The 25,103-nt window shown below is 47.5% G+C and overlaps 1 pseudogene; it reads right to left on the reverse strand.

Moving 5' to 3' along the window:
* Window positions 1-1,679: 1,679 nt before the first annotated feature.
* The window catches only part of LOC142591576 (uncharacterized), a 36,575-nt pseudogene continuing 13,151 nt past the window's right edge, over window positions 1,680-25,103 (reverse strand).

Raw genomic sequence — 25,103 nt, forward strand, 5'->3', positions numbered from 1 at the left:
GTTCCAAGGGAAGGGAAGCGTAGCAGGGGACGGCAGAAAGTTAGGTGGGCGGATGAGATTAAGAAGATTGCACTGACAACATGGTCACAATTAGTACATGACCGGTGTAGTTGGAGAAGTATGGGAGAGGCCTTTGCCTCTCCCATACTTCTCCTGCAGTGGGCGCAGCCAGGCTGATGATGATGATGACTCACCATGGTCGACCGTTTCACACGCTGGTGGGAGGCTCACCCCTTAGACTGTTTCCCGCGCTTTAATTTCTGCGTGGGTATCTCGCTTTGGTTACTCTAGCACCGTGACAAAAGACCGTGGACGCCAATTTGAGTCCTCGCTTTTTTCTTACCTTTATCGCGTTCTCGGCGCCAGACGTTCCCGTACCACTGCGTATCACCCCTGTGCCATTGACCTAGTTGAACGCTTTCACCGACAACTGAAGGCAGCCCTGGCTACCCGCCTCAATTACGCCACCTAGGTTGATGCCTTCCCCCTTGTGCTCTTGGGTTTACGGGCCGTCCTCCATGCAAACCTACAGCGCTCAGCAGCAGAACAGCGTGTGTATGGTAGTTCTCTGCGTCTCCCCGGAGACTTCTTTACACCAACACAGCTACCAGCCCAGCCACAAGCATTTCTACAATGCCTCCTGGACTGTGTTAAAGACCTTTGGCCAACACCGCCCCGTCCTTCCCGCCACAATACAATCTTCTTGGAACCCCGACCTGGCCACTTCAACACACGTTTTCGTGCGCCGCGTCGCTGTCCGACCACCACCAACCCCGGCCTACGACGCACCATTCCGCGTCCTCCACCAAACCCCGAAAACCGCCACCCTGATACAAAACGGCTGTGAAAAGACAGTCAGCTCAGACCGCCTTAAGCTGGCTTACGTGGACACCGCGATGGAAAGTTTCGCTTCGCCGCCTGACCTCAGGCTAGAGTGCCATAACCGGCCCTCAGTCCGGTTTTGGGTTCCAGTCTAGGTGGGGGGCCCTGTGGTGCCCACCCTTGCGCGCCAACTATAGAATACAGATAGCGCGCGCCCCGCAAGAGAAGAAAATAAAGAAGGCGCCTGGTCTTCGCACGCGAAGCCACGGCTTGCGTGTTTATTCCTGCGTCGATTCGGTTCAGCTGTCTTTCTCCTTCGCGCCTGAGACATAAGCCTACATCCTCAATGATTTCCTTTATTTTATTGTCTCTTGCCTTTAGTATACAAAAGGCATACATTAGAAAACACTATTCTTTGAATTTTTCACTGCTTGCATTAATTTGATTTTCATATCAAGATGCTCAAACACACGAGAGTATGTTTGAGCAGAGGGACAGCTAAACCTTCTAGGTCGTCCTGTAGTTTGAATCTTTTGATTGCACTTTAAGCATCGCCTAATTTCTGTTATATTATTTGACCCTCATCTTTCTTTTTTCTCCCCCCACCCGCTTGATGATGTCGCTTCAGAAGCAAGGCATCCCAAAGACCCAGGTAAAAGGACCTTTAGGGTGAACATACAGGACCATATCGAAATGGCTGGGGGCGCGTGGTGTGCTCCTGTAATCCAACGACATGGAGGCCTCGGTATGGGACCGCGTCCTTGTGAGAGAGTTTAATGACCACGTTGTTATGGCTGGGGCTTGGTTGCGCAGCCCTGTAATCCAGCTTACTGGAGGCCACAGCGCGGAAGGCGGTTCTAGTATGTCGGCCCTGAACGAGTCTGACAACCATTCATGATCCAGAGGTGCCTGGACGATGCGGATTGTGGCGTGTCCGTGTAATCCAGCCTGGGTGGAGTCGCGGCCTCTGGACAAAAGCTCTCCCCACCTCCTCGAGGTGCGTCATGGGCAACGTGCGGGTGGCTTCGGATGCTCGCGTGGCTAAGAGGGAGAGCGGGGGCTGCCTGCCAAGGAGTCGGAGGGCGGCAGTAGCAGGGGCAGAAGTCCTACTCTGGCACGTGCGTTTCCGTGCCATCGTCCCTTTCGGGTTCGGTGCCCCTGAGAGGCATTCGGGCAAGGGGTAGTGATTACTCCTTGCTCAACAGCGCTTGGCAAGTTCAAAATAAGGAATTCTGAAAGAAAGCCTCTGCCGAGTGGCAGTAGCACCAAGCGTGGTCCCAGATACATGGGTCTATGCATATGATGACCATCTGATGCCTGTTGAAGACTGCTTGCTGAAGCAAGCGATACTTGTGACTGTGGCTGGCTGTGGTGTGCCTCGGAAGCCTCTGGAAAGTATAGCACCTCTTCAAGCACCGGCGATTGAAAACGTTCCAAAATGTCCCGTGATTCCGCACTCATGCGACGCCGTACAGTGTCGCTGCTTCCGCTTGAGACTCTTCATCCGACGGTGACGGAACTTCAAGCCTTACCAGATCGGAAAACTGGCACATCTTCGTTAAGATGTCCGCAGTGATTCCCTCCTCACTCTATGGAGGCACTGGTTGAAGGTTGCCGGACGATCTGCATGTGAGCGTAATAAGGTTTGCACATATTGTGAATGTGCAAATAATGTGCCGGTCTAAGGTAGCAAATATGTAATGGGTCATGTACGCCCACAGTTGTTTCAATGTATCATTTTATTATAGAGAAACGCCCAAGCTCTGAGTTTTGTAGGGACAAAACTGGCTTGCATACACAATTAGAATTAACATTTTTTTAATGCAGTGAAGTGTAGCTTTTGTATTCTCTTTTCATGGCTTCTGACGCCTTTAAACAATTCTTATGAGATCTGCCTGCCTAACGCCCAGTGATACCTTGTACTTGAAACAGTGCATGATATCCGGAATGTTTCAGTTTCTAAATAATTATTAAAGTCAAGCATTCTACTGCACTTATTCAGTACAACTACTTACTTCATTTAACGTTGAAAGGCCTACGTTTGTGCTTTCTACACATAGAGTAATATTAACAGAACAGATAACTAGACCTAAGGCAGCCATCACGGTTTTTTCAGTTAATCTGGTATGGTATGGTATGGTATTCCTTATGGGATGGCGCACACCCACTGTGGGGGATTGGCCAAGATTTGGATGAAATTAGGCTATTTTTATTAAAAAACTGAAAATGGTAAAGCTAACTGGAGGAAATGAACAAAAATAAAATGTTTAAGAATTCAAGACAATCTCTTTGTAGCAATTATAAAATCCTCCATGGTTGAGCAAATATCCCTGTGGCACTGTCCAAGAGAGGAGGCTCCTAGAGAAAGGATATTTATAATTGAAAAGCTCAAACCAAGCTGTGTAAATCTTGATTCTAGATTTTTTCTTAAAGAAGTGAAACGGCGGCAGAATATGAAAAAATGATCTATTGTTTCATCTTCTCCACAGACTGGTCCGCCCCCCACTTCTTCGTCTTCGGAATTACGTTTCTCGCCTATTCTTCGGCTAGGTTACACTTCCCCACTTTTCTGCGTCGCTCCTCCTGGGGTGATAACGAAGAACGTTGATTATGGCCGCAAACTCCGGCTGTCCATTATTTATGTACCCCACAGTCTTGAGTACACCTTGTCGCACCGATAACGTCACTATTTCAAAACGTCCAAGAATGTTTGCGTCCCTGACAGGTAGTCCTTTTCAACCGAGCACATGGTCTTGTATTCCAGCATCTGGTGTATCGCCTTGGCACCGCTTGTCAAAGGGAAACTTCATTGCTTTTCTATATCTGTATCGCTCCTCAGATTTTTGGCAACGTTCAGTTAGCATTAGCCTGTCTGCAATTCCAAGCACTTTGCCTGCGCTTAGCTTTGTAACCTCGCCATTGGCAGCAAAATACGGACTACACCCAAGACTGCCTGTACGGGTCCTGTTATGATGAGCCACAGCCGCTTCTAGGCAACATTTCCAGCGGCCGTTAAAATTTGAATACATCGACATGAATTGTTTCAAACCACATATCACCCTCTTCCCCATACCATTTCCCTGTAGGTGATAGGGCGTACAACGCTGTAGTGTGATGCCACGGTTCTCTGCCGACTCTTGAATCTTCCTGCTAATGAATGCAGGCCCATTGTCCGATATCACAACGTTCAAATTGGAAAATATGCCGAATATGCTGTTTGCGTTTTCCTTGCCGGGCCGTGCAGCCACCATTCTGGTACACTGATCTATTGCGACAAGAAATGATTGAGTTTTGCGTACACCTGGACATTCCTTTTTCAGCTAGGTGAAGTCCACATATGTATTACTTCAAAAGGTTTGTCCGAGTGTTGAGGCCACACAAGCTCGTCTGGTCGTGGTCGGTACTTGGCTTTGTTTATCTGGCACATACGGCATGACCTTACATAGTTTTCAATGCCTCTTTTCATGTGTTTCCATCTAAACTTTTGAGAAACCTTGTTTGTACGCCAGAAGCCATCGTGGCCGCCGTACTCTGCAGTGCCGTGATACTCGTGGAGTATTTTTGAAACAAGTCTCGTGTACCATGAATTTCCCGTTTTCAAAATATAGGTCGTCACATCCTTCCCACAACTTGGTCATATTAATCATCTCCTCTGGGAGCTCAGTTGCCAATCGAGACAATGCATCGGCGTCTGTCAGATGGCTGCCTGAACGATGGAATATTTCCAATTCATATTGTTGTAGTTCATTTATCAAACGAGCAAGCTTCCTTCTTGGTTCCGACATTTCCAGAAGGTAAGTCAAGGCTTGATGATCTGTATAAAATTTAAACTTTATTCCATTTGATATATGAGCGAAAATAGTGCACTGCCGTTAAAACAACCAAGGCGTCTTGGTCGTAGTATAACTTCACGAGGGCTGAAGGTGTAGGGACCGTAAGCTATCACTCGTACCTGCTGATTCGGGGAAGATCGTGTGCCTCTTTGGTATAAGACTGCCCCAGTACCGTAATTAGATGCGTCAGTATTCATCTCAAAGGGCGCTCTGAAGTCAGGTAACGTAAGCACTGGGTCAGGCGATATACGATGTACGAGTTCCTGGTAGGCTGCCTCACATTCTTTAGTCCAGAAAAAAGGGACGCTGTTCAATTCAATCTTCCTTCAGCCATATCTTCTTATCTCGAGACATGTTGTAAGGCTTGCGTTTCACAACTGTTGTATCTCGAAGCTCGAACGGTACTTTACACTTGAAAGTAGCCTTAGAATAACCTCCTACACAGAGGAGCTCCGGATACATCCTGGTGACGTCATCCGCTGTAGCGTGCTCCCGAAGGCTTTCACTAAACAGGGAGAAAGATGCATGATCAATGGCGATCAACTTCAGTTCCATCAAGCATTTTGCTATTTTAGCAAAATGTTTGAGAAATACTCCGAAGTGGCCAGCAAGTCTAAGAAAAACTCTGAGTGAATGCAGATCATGTTGCTCCGTAAGCTTCATGATCCATTGCAGCAACTCTCCTTTGGCGCTCTTGGTTACATCATCAAACACCCTTCCAAGAAAAACTACCCGAGGCTTGAAGAATTCACTTTTTCTGTCGTTTATCTTCAGATCTGTATCATTAAGCGATTGCAGAATAGTGGCCAAATGCCCAGAGTGCTCTTTTTCTGAACACGAGTAAGCTATGTCATCAATGTAGACGTTGCAAATGCGTCCAAAATGTGGCTTTAAAGCATTATTCATCATCTTTTGAAACCAAGCTGGGCAATTTTTCCAAGCAAAAGGCAGTCTGTTATATTCATATGTGTCCAAAGGTTCCACAAATGCTCAAAACTTTTTGGTCTCCTCTACTAAAGGCACTTGCGAAAAGCCCTTACAAAGATCCAAGCGAGAGAAGACACTGCAACCACCAGTTTCGTTGACAATTTCGTCGATGTGTGGAATCGCGAAAGGGAACGGGTCAGTTTAATTTTACGGTGGTAATTGGTGCAAAGTCTATATGTTCCGTCTTCTTTCCGTGCTATAGTGATGGGTGATGTAAAGGTAGACGGTCCGATAAGACCAGCGCAAATCATTTTCTGCAGTTTTTCCTTGAGCCATAGCTTCTTATCTCGCGAAATGCTGTAAGGCTTGCGTTTCACAACTGTTGTATCTCAAACCTCGAACACTACTTTAAATTTGGATGTAGCCTTAGCATAACCTCATGCGCAGAGGAGCTCCGGGTACATTCTGGTGACGTCATCCGCTGCACCGGGCTTCCGAAGAATTTTACTAAATTGGGAGAACGATGCAGAATATCGGGCCATAATCTTGAGTAGTAACTTGGCCATCCCAATAAATTTGATATTTTACTCCATCGAGGACGAGCGCTCTGGTTTTAATATTCTTGGCCTGACACGAGATGACTACATCGGCCCACTCATTGTGCCCTTGCTTTTTGCCGTCGTATCCATACAAACTCACTGGAAGATCTTTCACTGGGTTCAAGTCCTGAATATGTATGTTGTTCACAACGGTGATGGAAGCTCCATTGTCAACCAACGCACTGACTTCTTTTCCATTTACATGCACCGGAACGTATACCAAGTTGGTGCGCTCTACAAGAAATATTTTGTTTTGTGGTCGCGGTGAATTGTAATCAGAGGTGTGTGTAGCTGTCTTCCTGCTCTCCGCTTGATATTCGAGTTGTTTCTTCGGTAAGGCCAGTTCATCTTGGGATTTCACATTATCATAAGAGCTCACAGGTTGCTCAACATTATAACAAAGCTCTTTTATGGTATGAAGTAACTCTTCTGTGTTGTTTGACTTTCAAAGCTGAACACGACGCCGCATGTCTTCAGGAAATCCCAACAAATGAGCGCGACCAATGAAGCCTGGGATAGAGCAGAGTCATCTAAATGCAGCAGTCTCCATTTCTCAATGAAATAGTCAAGAACCGGCCCTGGGTTGTACTTGTAAGAAAGCTTTATCCCAGCTTTGAAGCTTGTTCTCACTGAAAATAAAACGCTCTGTTTTCACTCATTCCATGGGCGTTCACATTTTTCAAAAGCTCGAAGCTCGTGCTAAATCGTTGCACTACCTCCCAAATACAGACGCATGTTCGTAACTTTGTCTTTATTCTCTCGCCATCAATTCCTGTCGCAGGCGTATTTGTAAAAAAAATCAAGCCATTCATGGGTACTTCCTGTGTGCGACCAGTCATAGACCTCCAGCCTGACAAGCTGCATGGGTGTCTTCCTTTGCCGAAAGCTTGCTTGCAATAGAAAATCAAATAGTTGCTGCTGATACTGGCTATTCGTTTCTTGAAACTTCATTATATCGTGCATCAGTGCACTTCCACTCTGGTCCTCTAAACCGCAGTTACGAGAGACTACTTTCTTTTTCATGAAGACGGGATTTGCTGCGGTGGAACCGTGAAGCTCACAAGAACGCACGACGTCTGCGTCATGCTGGGGATCACTCATGGCAATCTTGAAATCCCTCGCCAGCGTTCGACTTCAGGTAGACAAGTTCCAGTAGTAAGAGTTCAATATGACAACTGCTCACCCGAACAGGGCCGCTCTTCACCGTAGACGCACCGTGCAACGTTCACCAGCTTATCACGGGAAACTGTAACGTCGGTGCACATTGTCCATGGAAACTCGGTATGGCTCAGGTGAGTAGCATAAAGTTCCATATGCGACTGGGCCAAATTTGTAACAGAACAGGTAACTGCTGTAGCGCCAGTAACAACAGACGCAGTAGGTGTAAGCAATGGAATGGTTTATTGAAGATAGCGTGGCTGCTTTTATTCCGTACGAATCAGTAGGTACATGCGCACCATGTGATGCGATAGGCGGGCTTGCAATGACGCGATATGGCACTTCCTCCCCGTTAGAAGCCTAGCCTGTCGGGTGGTCTCCTTGTGTGCGTAGACCGCCTAGGAAGTCCTAAGCCCGCCGGTACACTTGAGGTTGTTTCACTGGAAGCATGAGATGTACAAAGTGATCCGTCTGACGATGGTTCAGCGTCTTCCACTGCAGAGGGTTGATTACTCTCTGTGACTTAGTTGTCTCCAGGTCGAGTTGCATAGAATTCTTGCTTTACTTCATCCGCTGCGAGTCGTGACCGCACTTGGTCTACCTGACGGTGCTGCACCCCTCCTGTGGTGTCCACCGTGACCATACGCCTACCTCTTGTTGACGTCGCCGTGCCGGGTAACCATCTCTGGCAAGCCTGATTGTACTGCCGCGACCAAACAGGCCCTCCCGGTGAAACAACTTGTGGCAACGGTGCCGCGGGTCTGCTCACCGTGGGATCCCGTGCCACCTGTTCCTCTGGAAAATGTGCACTTAGGCGGGTCCTGGTTTGAAAACCCAACAACATCTCCGCGGGCGACTTGCCATCTCAAGTCGGTGTTGCCCTGTAGCGTAGCAAGAACTTGGAAATACGACTGAGCAGACTTCCATCCTTATTTTTCTTGATACCTTCCTTAATGGTGCGCACTGCATGCGCCGCCAATCCGTTTAACTGCGGATACTATGGAGCGGAGGTAACATGACACGCATGGTTATCTTTAGAAAAATCTTTCAGTCACTGAACTGCTGAATTGTGGCCCATTGTCGGAAACGACTGTATGGGGCAGAGCAAAACGCGCGAAGATCCCTCGCAGTACTTCGACTGCAGTTTCTGCACTTGCTGTTTTAAGAGGTACTGCCTCTATCCATTTCGTTTCCGCATCTACCACCACCAAGATCATGTGACCTTCCAGTGGCTTTGCATAGTTGATATGCAGGCGAGACCAACGTTTGTTGGTTTTCGGCCAGCTTGAAGGGACCTGTGCCGCTGGCATTGGCCAACATTGCATGCATTGCTGGCAGCTTTGTACCAGCTTGTCTATGTCGTGGTCCCATCCGGGGTACCAAAACATCGCACGGGCCAGGCGCTTCATTGCAGTCATGCTTGGGTGGGTGTCATGAAGTTCTCTCAGGATAAGTGTCCGCACGGTCTCGGGCAAAACTACGCGATGACCCCTGTATATTAGTCCTTTACTCACAGTGAGTTCGTATCTGTGGGTGAAGTACGGCTGAAGGCACTGTTGCTCCGGCCCCAGCTGGTTTGGTCAACCACAAAGGATCCACGTCTTCACCTGTCGGAGGAGCATGTCCTCGCTCGTGCTGTCTGCCAACTCCTCTGCGCTAAGAGAAAAATCTGTCAAAGCTTGCGCATGTAGCACATATTCGACGGGATCATCTTCACCAGGGTGCCGTTGCTCCGGCAGCGGCAAACGCCTCAAAGCATCGGTATTCGCGTGTAATGGTCCTTTCCGGAATTCTATGTCATACTGATCGCTGATAAAAGGAGTGCCCAACGCTGTATCCTGGCCGCCGCCGCCATCTGCGGAATCGGTTTCTCGGGATGGAACAGCCCTGTCAACGGCTTGTGCTCCGTTATCAGACAAAATTTATTGCCGAAAAGATAGTCTCTGAACCTTGTCATACCTAAAACTAGGGCGAGCGCTACCTTTTCCAGTTGCGAGTAATTTCGCTCCACCGGCGTCAAGGTTCTGGAGCGAAAAGCTATCGGATAGTCTTCGCCGGTGATGCGGTGGGACAGCACTGCGCTCAAGCCGACCGATGAGGCATCGCATTCCAGTCGAAGGGGTTTTCGCGGGTCGTAGTGGACCAGACATTTAGCCTTGCCCAAGGTACTCTCTGTTTCTCTAAACGCTCTGTCCTGGGACGGCCCCCATTGCCACAACACCTCCTTTGCCAGCAAGCGATATAAGGAAACCAGCGTCGTTGACAAGTTGGGCAAGAATTTAGCGTAATAACTAACCAAGCCCAAGAACGATTTCAGCTGGCTTACCGATGTTGGCTTCGGCGAGGCCAGTAGCGCCTCTAGGTTATCTTGCAGAGGATGAAGACCTTTGGCATGAATTCGATGCCCCAGAAACGACACTTGTGCATCCCTAAACCGCCACTTGGCTGTGTTCAACTTCAGGTTCTGTTCACGAAGCAGCTGAAACACCTGCCGCAGTACCGATGTGTCGTTTTCCTTTTCCTCCGCAACGATGTCGTCGAGGTACACTTGAACATTCGGCAAACCTTGCAAAATTGATTCCATGCGTCGCTGGAACAAGGCGGGGGCTGAAGCAATTCCAAATGCTAGGCGATTGTAGCAGTAAAGGCCCCGGTGTGCGTTCAGTACCACTGTCTTGCTAGCTTTGTCGTCTAGAGGCAGCTGATTGTACGCGTTGCGTAGGTCCAGAGTGCTGAAGACTTCGCCTCCCGAAAGCGCCGCAAATATGTCTTCAACTTTGGGCAGGGGATACTGTTCCAAGCGAGACGCCGGGTTGACTGTTAACTTGAAGTCGCCGCACAATCGTATATCGCCGTTCTTTTTTGCTACCGGAACCACCGGTATTGCCCAATCTGAAATGCTTATCGGCGAAAGCACTCCGTCTTCCACAAAACGGTCGATCTCGGCCGAAACTTTGGAGCGCATGGCATAAGGCACTGTACGTACCTTACAGAAACGTGGGCGGGCTCCTTCTTTGAGGTATAATTGCACAGGGGGGCCCTTGCAACAGCCAAGCTTGTTCTCAAAAAGATCCGAAAATTCAGCGAGCAGAGGAGTCATCTTGTTATCCCGAAGAACATTTACACTTGAAGCGGTTCTAGTGTCCCAGAAGGACACAGCCGCCTTATGGAAGGCCTCTATCGTGTTCCGGCCGCACAGCAGTGGTCCGTTACATGCCACCACGATTAGCGTGCTGGTCACAACAGTCGATCGAGACTGAACCCTCATGGTTATCTTGCCGACAACTGGCAATGGCCCGAGGAAGCATGTTGAGCGGAGCTACGTTTTTTCCAGTGCCAGCCACCATTTGCGATGTTTCTTAAATATGTTCTTTGGTATGACGCTGACCGGAGAACCCGTGTCTAGAATCATTCGCAATTTCCGGCCTTGCCATGTCAACTCTTCCTTGAGAGGCTTCAACGTAGCTCTGTTGGCGGAGCTGTGAGCGACAAGAGCAAGCAACATTTCTTCTTCGCTCTCACCTTCCATTTCCTCGACGGCAAAGGAACCACGTTCTCGAGGGCGGCCACTCCTGCAAACCTTCGCCAGATGACCTTTCCTGCCGCAATGGTGGCACTTGGTGTTTCGATGACGGCATACGTGTGTTGCGTGGGGGCCGCCGCAACGCTCACATGAATGGTTGTTCTTCGCCGTGTTCCACTTCGTCCAGGGTCGTCGTCCTCGCTGCGACTGTACAACATTGATGCTGGTTCCCGTAGTCACTGGGTCTGCTTCTCGCATGTCACGAACGTCGCCTAGGGCCTTCTCTGAAGCTATGGCAAATTCTTCAGCTTCCTCAAAAGTTAGCTTCTTCCGCGTTAATAGGCAGCGTCGTGCATCGTCGTCCCTGATTCCGCATACTATGCGGTCTCGCAGCATACGGTGCAGCGAGTTGCCGAAGTTGCAACTTTCCGCCAGTCTCCGAAAGTCGGCTATGTATTCCCGAACGCTCTCTCCGTCCCTTCGTTTGCGCATGAAGAACGAGAAACTCGCCGCTATTTCATTAACTTGAGGATTTAATGTTCCTCGAGGTGTTCAACGACTTCATCGTAAGTCTGGCTGTTAACCGACACGGTTGGAAGGCGTCCTTGCAACAGGCGCACGACATTATCGCTCAATGAAGACACCAGCAGAGCGCGGCGTTTGGCCGTGTCGGTAATTCCATTGCCCTCAAAATAAGCTTCCAGCCATATCCTGTACGTGCTCCAGCTGCTCACCGTCTCGTCGAAAACCGGTGGGCGAGATGCCATCACTCGATCCTGTCAGTCACTGACCACGCTCACATGAAATCCCATCTTCGTCCCCACTGCGGCTAACAACAACAGACGCAGTAGGTGTAAGCAATGGAATGGTTTATTGAAGATAGCGTGGCTGCTTTCATTCCGTACGAATCAGTAGGTGCATGCGCACTTCGTGATGCGATAGGCGGGCTTGCAATGACGCGATACGGCAATAACTATACCGACAAGGCTGCCATCCCTGTTTATTTCAGCTCATCCCCACCCCCCATTTCTTCGTCTTCGGAATCGCCTTTCTCGCTTCTTCTTCTTCTTCGGCTAGGTTACCTTGTTATGTCTTGCTCTAACATAAGGCTTTTAAAGCAAAGCTTTCTGTACCTCTTCCTTCGAATTTCCTCGTGCTGCTGCTGCCACTGCTGCTGCTTCTGTTGGTGCTGTTGCCACTGCTGCTGCTGCTGCTGCCGCTGCCTCTGCCGTTGCCACCCACATTAGAACCACCCCCGACGGCACACCACGTCGGGGGGTGGTCCAGAGCCTATGTATGCATGACAGGAGTGAGTCAGAGAGGAAAGGCGACGCGAGAAACTGGTTCGGACCTCATCGGGCGTCGAATGTGCACAATGCCCTATGTAGCTCCTTGTGTGTCGCTACACTAGCCTATTGAAAGCTGTATTTATTTATACGTGACCCCCGTCAAAAGCATTCAAGAAACGGCAGCGCTTCCCTTTCTATTATCGCACGAGTCCAGAGGGGACGTACATAGAACTGTCGAAAGGAGAGAGGAGAAGAGGTAGTTCTCATACATTGAGCAGTGGGAGGCGACGTGAGAAGGCAAGGAAACCCTACTACAATACTATAGCGGTTGCGGGGAAGCTGCATAAGCTAAAGTTCAAGGAACGGTACAGTACGTTCCTGCTGTTTCTGAAAAATAAACACCATTTTAATATGTCGAAAATACAAATTACACAGAGCGTGCAGAAGCTTAACCGTGTTAGTAAAAGCACACCGCAGGGTCCAGGCGACACTACGGTAGCGATCGACCTTCAAATCAACACTTCTGTTCTCGCCGCGGTAGCTTTGCGTCTATGGCATTGCTAGAGGCCGAGGGTTTGATCCGGAGCGCGGCAGGTGCATATTGACGGGGCTGAAATAGAATACGCACGTGCACTTAGATTTTGGACACACTAAAGAACATCATGGTGTCAAAATGAATCCGCAGTCAGCCACTTCAGCGTGCCTCATAATCCGACTGTGGTTTTGGTACGTACAGCCACATAATCCAATTTAAGTTTAATGCTTCTGCCACGATGCGATGCGCCATGTGAGGCAATGACAATACGCAACCCTCTCAGATGTTATGAAATATGGCGCACAACAACGCCTCAAGCAAACACCTCTCCCTGTGTGTTCTGTGTACTACGCGAACAGCAGTGGTACCCGCAGGTAACGTGTAACGTCAACTGATCACTCTCGTGCTAGACTAAACGTTGAAGAAATTAATCTTTCACCGTCAGCATCACCGCTAACTATCGTCAGTCAAAGCAATCAGCACAAAAACTTCGCTTTCATCGATTCCCGCAATGCGTGAGATATGCACAATATTTTTCCTGTTAGTTTTTTACTTGAAATGTTTTGGCTTACAACTTTATTTTCCTTTCACTCGCTTTTAAACTTCATGTCACACTTATCTATTTTTCTTAAGTGAATGTAAGTGAAAACACAGTACAAAGATTGTATATAGCAGAAAGTGCATTTGTTGTTTGTTTTTAGGAGGTGATGTGAAATCATGTTTTTCATTGTGGGGAAACGGCACAATGTTCATTTCTTGTCATTTTTTTCACGTGTACGCCACGACTTGTGAACTCAATAGAACTGCAAGTTTGAAGAAATCGGAAACCCAAATGAAGAAAGCGAGCTGAGGGCAGGTGGCACGGGAGCTGGAAGGATAAAAGAACAAAACAAAAGAAAAGAAGTGCTAGGTGAAGAATGTGCGGAGGTGCTAGAGCGGCGAAGCCACGGTGGCAGCAGACCCAGTGCGACGATCGGGAAGTGCTCCTGCCGTTGTTCCTGTTGCGGCCGAGAGACCAAAGGCCAGATGCGGAGGCCGGTTCCGGGACCAAGGACGAGGCCTGCTGAGCGGCTCCTGCCAGGGTGCAGTTGCTGAGGGTCATTCCTGGTCGAGGCCTACCGAGGTGCTGCCCGCGTGGGTCAACCCTGGGTTGCGGCCGCACATCGCTGTGGTGTCCTCAAGGTAGGCAGGCGCGGCATACTGTAGCGCAGCCGTGTGCCGGGCCACCTCTGCCTCGGCGACCGTACCGCGCAATTAGTCATGGCGCTCGTTGGCCATAGCTGGTCATTGCGCCATTAAAAACCACATATCATCACCATCAACAACGACGAGCGAGTTGTCACGACCCAAAATGTGAGATGGTCTTTTGAACTCTTGACGCACCGAACGTTGGTGCAGGACTGGCTTAACTCCCTGTTCTTCCCTAGACCGAGCGTCACGTGTATCTGTCTGCGGGTGAAGCTTGATCTGTGATGCTGTTTTGTTTTCTTTTCCTTTCCTTCGCCCATCGTTTGCGCGGAAGAAAAACATTTGTTTTTGCCTACTAGCATTTCTTACACATCCTTTCTCGTCCTAACACACACAAACTAGTGACGAACGTTCATAATCATCACAATTATCTTTTCATCTGCCTTGTAAAGGGTTTTTGGCCCAGTGAGGCTGTTTTTAGCGAGGAAACTCCTTCAAGAGGTTTCTAAAAGTGAAGATTCCTCTGTTTCTTCTTTCGAATTTCCCATCGGTGCGGCTGATGTCTTGCCAAATAGCTTTCACTGAATGGCCCATACTGAAATTAATGCCGCTTAACCACTGTCATCCCAGCTGACTGCTGACTACACACTTGCACGAGTGACCAGTACCGGAAATAGTACAAATACCCGATATAACAATTTAATGAATCGTTTAGCAAGCTAGGAAAAATTCGTGCGTTCGTGGTGGAGCACTGATTCGCACAGCGCTGGCAAGCTACACAACGCAAAATTAAAGCTATATATAGCAGTGCCCAAGACAGACGTGAAAATAGCAATATTTCACACTGAGATACATACAGCCTATTGATTTGCACACTGCCTTCTAGGATCAGTGTAAGGAATCGAAGGAAGCCACCTGCATCTAACACTACACACGCGTCTTGGGGTATATGATGACTACTGCAAAGGTTTTGTTTTTGTGTGTGCATCAGGCAAGTCGTTTTCTTTTCATTCGTCCTGCTAGTTCGCATGTGATATTCTTTAAACTTCTGTGTTGCGCTTTATTATTTTAGGTTTTTACGTGCTGCTTTAGCTGTTATTTTGTGCCTGTACTTCCGCTTTCTCTGCGCGCCACCTCAAAGCCATATTGGCATCGTGGGTAACTAATAACTAATAAAATATAAAGATATCCTTGTTTATTGAATATATGTCTCCTCATTGGATTACATTTAGCGAAATGTGCGTTAATCGAAGTAGCAATGCCGCACAAAATTTTTAATGCCAATTAGACAAAGCTGAACGCAATACTCCACGAGGCAAAGGTTCGTGACCAGGAGAATGTGCGCCTCAACAAGTGGCGCAAGATGCTCGAGAGCTGGGACAAGTACTACCTGAAGGAGAAAGCAAGTGCAAGTTTCATGCCCTTGGCCGAGTCTCTTGCCAGAACGCAGTAAAGAAAAAAAAATTTAACAGCTAACCAGCCTTGATCCATGCTTCACAAAGAAATGTGCTGCAAGTAACTTCTCTTTGCGTAAGTAACTAGCTTCCCTTTGAGCAAGTAACTAGCTCGCCTTTGAGTTTTCATAAATTGTTTCTTCCCCGATTTCGTTTTTTCCCCTCAAGTAGTTGCTCATGGCAGGTTTCTTTTCATTGACGCCCCTCATGAGATTATTTCAGCCTCTCTGACTTTCCGCCTGACGTTCTTTGTTGTTGTGTTGCCCACCCTACAGGCCGCATACTTGCTGATAAGCTTCCTAGGTTCTTTTCCTCCACTGTGAATCAACGTTTTTTTTTTTTACAGTACCTCAACACTCTCCCAGACCATTTTCTTTCTTCCATATTCCACAGTAGTTCTTCATACTCAATTTTACTGCGAGCTTCCCTCACTTCAAAACCTGTCCAGCCCATTTCACCCTGCACACCTTCAATTGTAGTGTTCCCTTGAGCGCCCAATGCGAGGCGCTCCACTCACCTTTGGTTCCCATCGAGTGCTGATTGTACCCCTCATTTAAGGCAAAGAAACGCATTTCCAAAAGTAAATCCTGGAACCATTACACCTTTCCGCATACCTCGGAGCACCTATTACCTATTGTATCCCCATAGCGCTCTGTGCTTCATTATGGCTGCATTACTCTTCCCCTTCGCTGTTATTGTCTTTTCCTGTGTTTCCATATATCTATTCCCTTCGTTTATCCATATACCAAAGTATTTATATTCTGTTACCCGAGGTATTTCCTGGCCCTGTATTGCCACTGTCCACTGTTCTCATTGAATACCATAACACCTGATTTTCAAACACTTTCGAACAATTTCGAATTTTGAAATTTAAAACCTCAATTTTTGCCTTCCTGTTCACAGGTATTAGCCAGACTTTGCAAATCACTTTGCTTGTTAGCTAGCAACACAATGTCGTCCGCATAAAATAAACCTGCGAATTGCTGCTCTACTACTGTACCCCCCCGTTTGTATGAGAGATTAAAGCCCATGTTACTTCCTTCTAGCGCCCTCTCCATCCTCACCATCTACATCATAAGCAGCAGTGTGAATAAAGGGCACCCCTGATTCAGTCCCTTGATCATATTAACTTTCTCCTCGCTCCTTATCCCTTCCCGTTCAACGCAAAGGGTATTTTATATGTAAATGTCTCTCAAAAGCTGTAAACAATCGTCACCTAAACCTTCACCTTGCCGAATATTCAACAAAATGTTGTGGTCTACGTTGTCATAGGCTCATTGTCAAGTCTAAAAAGGCCACATATAACTGTCTGCTTTCTACTTTTGATGTTTCAATACACTGAGTAAGAACAAATAAGTCATCATCTAAACGCCTACCTATACTGAAGCCATTCTGAAGTTCTCCCAAAATTCCATAATTATCTGCCCATGCTTGATGCTTTAATTCAATTGCCTGCGTTGCTAGCCTGTACATTACCGATGTAATGGTCAACGCTCTATACGAGTGATTTCTGTCATTCTCCCCCTTACCTTTATAAATTAAATTCATTCTACTTTGTCGCCAGCTGTCTGGTATTCGTCTATCTTTTAAATTTTTTTCCCCAGCTTTCACCAGAGCTTCCTTACTTATTGGTCCTAGTTCATTAATCGGCCTAACGGGAACCTCGTCTAGCCCTGTGGCTGTGTGCTTAGGAATTTTCTCTTTGGCTTTCTTCCAGTTGAAATTTGTCAGCACCAGCTCCTTTTCCACCTCTTTCATGCTCTTTTTTTCTTCAAACACAATCTCGTCATTCCCTTGGAAACATTCGGCTGTTACTTTTTGGATGTAATTTACTGCCGCTTCTCGTTCCAGTCTGTTTTCATCTTCGTCCAGGATATGTTGTTCTATTGTTGTTGACTTCCTGCCTAATAATTTTATGTGGTTCCAAATTATTCTAGGTGCGGCATTATTTTTCTCACGTATTTCTAACAAACAACGTTCACTTTCACCTTTTAATTTTGCTTGCACCTGTATTTGAACGACTGGCTTTGTCTCCCGGTATATTTCCCATTTACTGGTTACTTCATCCTGTGGCAACTGCACCTTCTTTGCCTGCCTGTGCTCTCGAGATGCTTTCTGTCGTTCGGCGATCGCTTCTCGTATCTCCTTGTTCCACCAGCTTTTCGGTTTTTTTCCTTTCCAACGAACATGTTGTTTCTCTTTCCGTATTTCCGTCGCTATTACACTTAGAAGCTCACCATATTCCCACTCTTTACTAGGCCATTTGCTAAGTTCTTCCTCAACTCTAATGACTATATTTGCTATTTGTTCAGGGTTCAAATTTGGACTGGCCATTTTGCTCTCCTTGCTCTCTTTCCCCACTACATATCCCAATTTTAATATGATGTTTATGGTCACTCCCTATGCTGCTATGCCCTTCCTCCATCAAGAACCCTTTCTCTCAACTTATCATGAATTCCTTCTGTCATCAGACAGTAATCAATGGTTGATTGCCAGTTTCCCACTTCCCACGTGATCTGCCCTTCACACTTAGGCTCTGTGTTCACGATAACGAAGTTATTTTGCTCACAAAGGTCTGGCACTGGCTTGCCGTTATTGTCGGTATAGCCATCTAAATCCTGTATGTGGGCATTCATGTCACCTAATAGGACATTCAGCACAATTCCCGAAGCCCTTAATATCAGCGCTTATGCATTCCACTAAGTATTTATTCTTCTCCGTGCAATTTTTCCGGTCCACAAATACGTAACGCCCAGCCAAGTTTCTTTCCCACTCATTGTACCTGATAACCAAAGAGGCTCTTGACATCGTGAATTCACTCTTTTCCACTTGGCTCCCTGATGGATGATCATTCCGACTACCCCTACCTTTCTTTCCGACTTAGTTCCGTTGCACCCTTCCCAAACATAATTCTCAATAACTGGCGGCTCTTCTGAGTCTCTAAGGTGCGTTTCTGTAACCGCATACATCCCTATTTGTTCTCTATTTAACTGCTCTTCAATCTCTGCCCACTTTTCCTTTCTTCTGCCGCCCTGCATGTTTATGTAGCCTAATGCATGGCGAGCTCTTTTTCTTGCTTTCCTCCTTTTTCTGTTATCGACGGCGATGCTCTTGTGATGTTCCCCTAGGGGACCTTCTTTATTACAATCTACTCCGACCTCCTGAGCGCCCGCGGGCCCCATAAAAAAGCCACAGCGCGACCACCAAGTCGTCAGCCCACTTCTTTGAGGAGCTGAGGAGCTTGTTGGAGGATTTCGCTTCTCACAAGCATTGCCAATAGTACTTCAGTTTTTTGCGTAGGAACGGTTTCAGATCTACGGCGGCAGAGACAGCGATGGACAAGTTGCTAGCTTTTGATCCTACAGTTTGTCGGCAAACATGGTGCCTTCAGTGCCTCTATGCCCAGGAACTCAGCACATTGTGACATGTTGTCGAGAGGCACCGGGTTCTCAGAATTCCACTGCACAACCTTTTAACAGCAAATAGCACATTCACGGACAGGAACGTTTAGTGCTGATAGAGTTATTTAAGCTATAAGGAGTCTACACTGTATATAAGTGGTTTTTCACAATTTGTCGTGAAGAAATCGCTGTTCGGCCTACGATCGCTACGATTGGCTTCCTTCTTTGTCTTTTTTTAAGGCAACGTTCCCTTGATAAACATCTTGTGGTTGCATTGCATCGGATCTCTAAAGTCAGTCAGTCGCTGCTCACGTTCTCTCCGAGTAGGCGCTTCTTCACTAGTAAAAGAAGAAAAAAAGAAGCGCGTCTGGCACCGAGGTTCGAACGAGGGTACTTCCGCATACCCGCTTGATCCTCTACCAATTTAACGAAATCTGCCAGCACAACAAGCTCTCGTTGCTCATGGTGGCGTCCTCGTCGGTTAAGCAAAAGTTCGACGTACACTGCTGGGTGGCGTCACGTGGCGACGAATCGGCCACAAATTGGGTGGTCTAATTATCTCGTGTTTCTTCGTCTTCAGGTGTCGTATTGAAATGCCCCACTAGAAGGCCAAGCCGCGCCCTTTGCCGTGTTCCTGGAGGTATTGCGCTGTCTCTGCAGCCGGAGAATCTATAAGCAATGAACTAATCAAGTTGCAAATACAAAAGCAATGCGAGCTATAAGCAATGCACCGAACGCGATCGAGAGAAAACTATATATTGAAAGTGAATACTGCTCCAGCCAAGGTTAAGAAGTTTCCGACGTTTCGCGACAGACAGGAGGGGGGGGGGGGTGATTGAACTGACCGAAGAGCCAGCGTCCTTTAAACTCCTGTCTACAACAAAACAAAGAAGACGGAAGTTTAAAGGACGCCGTTTCTCCGGCTGCTTCAGTCACCCTCTGAAGAAGGGAACCAGCGGGCTCTGAAACGTCGGGAACTCATTAGCCTTGGCTGGAGCAGTTATTGCGTCTGATGTTTCCGACCCAGCCAAACAGATTTCTGTCGAAGATGTTTACTGAAAACTGTATATGTGCTGCCGCGAACGCAAGAAGCAGCGCACGAGGCGAAGTCCCTACATTCGACTCGCCGGAGAGATTTGCCCTCGGTTTTCGCGGGACACACATGAGCTGACCTGGGTTGCATCCTTTCAGTTCGCACACTCGAGGCGCAAACGCAACGCGAGCAGAGCAGCTACATTTCTTATTACCTGCGTGCATGGAGCTTAATTATCAACTTTTTCGAAGAGATATGCTACCGAAGCTTCGACATTTCACATCCGGCGCATTTTCTTGTGGACCCAAGAAATCTGCGGCATTGCATTACGATGAAAGGTAGCTTTACAAGCTTAACCCGAAAGTAAAGAGCGAATGGTAATTTTTTTAAGGCACTAAGCTCAGATTTGAAATGCCTTGCCAAAAAGAAACGTGGTTTCTTTCCGAAGGAGGCAGATAATTATAAAATTTAAGGAAGAATGAAAATATCAAGGGGACAGAGAAAATGCTAGACTGATACATATCTCTAGATTACTTGATTAGCTGAAGCTGGCTAGATGACTATTTGTCGTGACCCGGTTTAGAAGGGACACCATCATCATTATCATCGTGGTGAAATATTTGCGGGAAAAAAAACCTTATAATTTCCGCGCCAATTGCACAGCTACTGCAGTTGTCATAATGAGCCGGCTTCATCGATTCCTTCTGTTCTGAGCACTCTCACGGCGAAAGCATTTTTCAGCCGACACCTAAGGGCGCCGCAATGTTTATAAAAAATTGATTCGTTCTCGTGCAAGCTGGCTCAACTCAATGCAATGACGCAAACATGACAGTGACGGTAACGGTGTCATGACGACGACATTGCAACAACACGGACAGCAACGACGACGACGGATGCTGATGACAGTAGCCTGACGACTACTGTGTATCTTCTAAAACGATGTCAGGACGACTTATGTCGCAGTAAATGTTGTCTAACACATCTGTAAGGAAAGATCTGACAGACTGCTGAAACCCTTTTGGCCTTCCTAATTGTTTTCTAATACAAAACACTAAAATCGAGCCTGAACGGCGTATACGTTTCGTTAAAGATAACTCTTACATTTATTGAGGAATAAACGCTTTGCTGACAACAGTTGTTTGTAAATCGACACTAGGTGCTCGGCCAAGCACCGAATAATCTTCAATCAGCGCAAGCGAACCTTTGTTGCAGGCCACAGAATTTGCTTACGTGAATTATTAGCGAACATATGACACAAAATCATATGAAAAATCTGCAACACTATCAACATCAGAATTACTGGCTGTCTTGGGAGCGAGACTCGTGTTGAAACTTTAAAGCCACATTGTAGTCAATAAGTCAATAAGCTTGCTGTAATGACGGCATTACAAAGGATAGGTCGGCTTTTTCCGCCGTTGGCATTAAAGCCTTGGTGTTCCTTGTTGTGTGTGCGTGTCTTTTTTCCTCAGTGTCTTACTGAAGGTCAATTGTGCAAGGGCGCGTCCCAGCTTTTAGGCTCAGTGAGCGCTTCTCGCAGCTGCAACTTCCGGTTCCCTCAGGCTGATCTATTTAAAAAAGAAAAAAATGTGCGCAAAGTAATAAAGGAAGGCATCGCAGTTTATATTTCATATAGAAAAACACGCGAATAAAAGAAAATGTATATTCTTTCTACGCTAGCAAGAGTCATTTTATCACAATAACTCAAACGCGCTTTCCCTCAATGTACATGAAACTCTGAAACGAGTGTACATATTGAGAAATAGAAGGCATCATTAAGCGTGCGGCACCTTGGGCAGTTATTGATTTTCATGTCCATTTCGCAACTCCCCTCTATGTTGCCTTCCGTTCGGCCGTACTGCTTCAATGACAACAATGACAACGTGTCGGGGTCAAAGAATTACTGACATCTCAATTTCGACATTTCACTTTTTTTTGCAGTAAATGAAGGTTCCGAACGTCGAAACCGTACAAAAGCATATGCATATCCGACGTGCATGTTAGGATCAATGAGAAGGGAAGTTTTTATCATCATCTTCAGTCTATTTTATGTCCACTGCAAAACGAAAGCCTCTCCCTGCTATCTCCATTTACGCTTGTCCTAAGAAGTAGCTGTGCCGCTGCTCTGCGCCAAACGATCCCAACTAGCACACGCGAATGTCCTAATTTCATCGCACCACTATTGTAACCCTAATGGTCCAACGGTTATCTAACCTGCGCATTACATGGCCTGCCCAGTGGCATTTTTTTCTCTTATTGTTGTTACATCGTAAGTCGGACACTGCGCTTGACGCAGGCGAGGCAGACACACGCTGACAAGCTGGAAGAATGGGCGCTTATTTGCAGTGCACGTCGGAATATAAAGACAGGTTAGGGAAGGAGGGGAAGGGAAGCGAAGTAAGAAAACATAAGATAGGCAACCAGATTGGCACGTGTAGCTGTAGACTTCAGCTGAGAAATGATAAGAAGAACACTGCAGCTATAACATTTCTTCATCAATAATACTGAAGACGCTGCACAGGTCTGCGCTCTCGTGTTGAGCGTCGGAGTTCCGGGGCCACTGTAGGTTCACCGTTTCTCTCTCGTGCGTCCAGGGGTTGGGGTGATGACTGACGCTGTGGTGGCGACGTTTCACGAGTTTCGGCTTTTGCCTTTGGTTCGGAAGTTTCTTCCGGAGTTCTCGAGATGGACGAGCTCTCACTTTCCCTGTGGCCTTGGGTAGCCGTTGGGTCTTTCCTTGTGTGAACTTGATCAACGTGTCGCCGAACGAGGCCCTCAGGCTTTTCCACTGTCACCATCCTAGCTCCGTCTGCTGACTTTACCGTGCCAGTCTTCCACTTATCACCTTTACCAAAGTTACGGGTGCAAGAGTCCAGTCATCCGATGTTCCCGATCTTCCTGCAACCAAAGGAGGAAAACATGTGTCGAGGCGGGACCGGATTTGGTAGCCAAGAAAAAGTTCCGAAGGAGATTTGCCCGATGCAAGGGGTGTTCTCCGGTAGTTGAAAAGTAGTCTGCAATGCAATCTTCTAATCTGCCCTGGTTCATCTTTTTCAGCCCATCTTTACCAGTTCGGACAGCTCTCTCTGCTAGGCCATTCGACTGTGGATGAAACGCAGCCGTGCGCAGGTGGGTTATGTTATTGTTCGCAAAATCAGTAAATTCTTGGCTAGTGAACTGCGTCCCATTATCTGAAACAATGGTGCGAGGGATGCCGAACCTGCTAAAGAAGCTGCGCAGGCAAGTAATAGTCGAAGATGTGGTCGCCTGTTTCATTGGTACGGCCTCAATCCATTTGCTGTGAGCATCTACGAGAACAAGGATGTTTCCTTTGATTGGCCCCGCGAAATCTAGATGCACTCTTGACCAGTTCTCCTGGCAGGTCGGCCAGTTAACTGAAGGAGCAGATGCCGGTATTGGTCGATTTTGGATGCAGCTTGTGCACCCCGCTGACAGTTGTTCTATGTCGTGGTCCATTCCTGGCCACCAAAAAGCTGACCGAGTGATTGATTTCATCGCCGATGATCCTTGATGTGTCTCGTGCAACATGTGCAACATTCTATGTTGTGCGTTAACTGGAATGACAACTCTACGGCCCCAATACAGCAAACGGTGGGCCAATGACAGTTCTAGTTTGCGGTCGTAAAAGGGGAGTAAGCTTCGTTCTAATGCTTTAGAGCTTGGAAGCCACCCATCGCTTGTGTATTGCACGACCTTTGAAAGTACTGAGTCACCTGCCGTCAGCGCCTGCAGTATTCTACCGAGACCACCCCCTCCTGGACAGATGCGAGTGCCAGAACGTAGTCAGCTGGCTCCCCTTCCGTGGTTGACTCCAAAGTTTCTTGTGGCAGCCTACTAAGCGCGTCCGAGTTCAGGAGCTGCTTGCCTGGCGAATACTGTAACTTGTAGCGAAATCCTCCCAAATACAGCGCCCAGCGCTGTATGCGAGCAGCAGCCAGAGGCGGAGTGGGAGCGGCTGGTGATATGTGACCAGGATGAATTCTCGGCCTAGAAGATAATCACGAAACTTCATTACTCCAAATACGAGGGCCAGTGCTTCACGTTCAAGTTGCGAATAATTTTTTTCTGCTTTCGATAATGTCCTTGAACGAAATCCGATTGGCTTGTTGACGTTCCCTTTCGTGTGAAAAAGCACTGCACCGATACCTTTTTGCGATGCGTCGCACTCTAGTTTCAGCGGTTGTGAAGGGTCGAAGTGAACCAACACACCTGCTTGCTGCAAACACCGTTTTGCTTAATCGAACACCGTTTGTTGCTCTTGTTCCCAGAGCCAATGTCTCTTCTTTTCCAGCAGCCGATACAGTGGAGCGAGCAGAGACGATATGTTCGGCAAAAATTTTGCGTAGAAAGTGATCATGCCAAGAAAAGAACGAAGCTCGGCTACATTTTTCGGGCTAGGGGCTTCTGTGATAGCGTCGACATTCTTTTCTATTGGGTGCAACCCTTGCTGATCGATTTGATGGCCGAGATATGTAACGGACACTTGCCGAAACTTGCATTTGTCGAGGCGCAGTTTAACACCATTCTCGCGGAAACGCTGTAGAACGGCTTTGAGCACGTCGTCACTTCCTGCTCTTTCGGACACCAAGACATCGTCCAGATAAGCTTGCGCGCCTGATAAGCCTTGTAGAACTGGGGTGCTATGCAGGATGCGCCGAGTTTCTCGTTCACCCGAGTTTTACCCGAGTTTGCTCGACGGCAGTCAGTGAACGGAGATAGCGTGAAACGCGCCGAAGCTGCAGGCAAAAAAATATGTAGACAAAAATCCGCGTATGTCAGCATGAGCGCACCCTGCGCGGCACACTGCTTCCACGTTTCAAGCGCAGAAGACTGCACAACGAAACGCGCCAGCGCCGCGTATTGTTATCAACGGATTATCGCAACCTAGCGATTCAGTGACTGTCCCGCTGTCTGTCTGCACACTTGCCGTGAGCCGCTTGCCACGCCTTTTCCGGGCGCGTCAAGGGCGTGCCTCCTCTTTCTGGTGCTATCTTTCTTTCCTCCGTCGAATGCGAACAGGGTACATGCGGTGCATTTTTGCACCTACATTTCCACTCAAACGAATACGTTAAAATACAACAAATAAAATAACGAACATTTTTTATTTCTTTAGGTATCTGTTTTTCGTTTTCCATGCTAGAAATTTGTGATGACAAACGGAGATCGAGCAAATTATTACATTTTGCACTTCTTGCCGCGAGTGGCGACAGTGAGGCGAAAGCTTAGAAGCGGTACATTGAAGCGGGTCGCACGCACGAGGGCGTTCATACGGTGATAAGTCGCCTAGGGGCGCTGCAGTGCTATTCTCAATAAAGTCGGTCAT

Source organism: Dermacentor variabilis, chromosome 8 (assembly GCF_050947875.1).
Source record: "Dermacentor variabilis isolate Ectoservices chromosome 8, ASM5094787v1, whole genome shotgun sequence".
Classification (NCBI taxonomy): Eukaryota; Metazoa; Arthropoda; class Arachnida; order Ixodida; family Ixodidae; genus Dermacentor; species Dermacentor variabilis.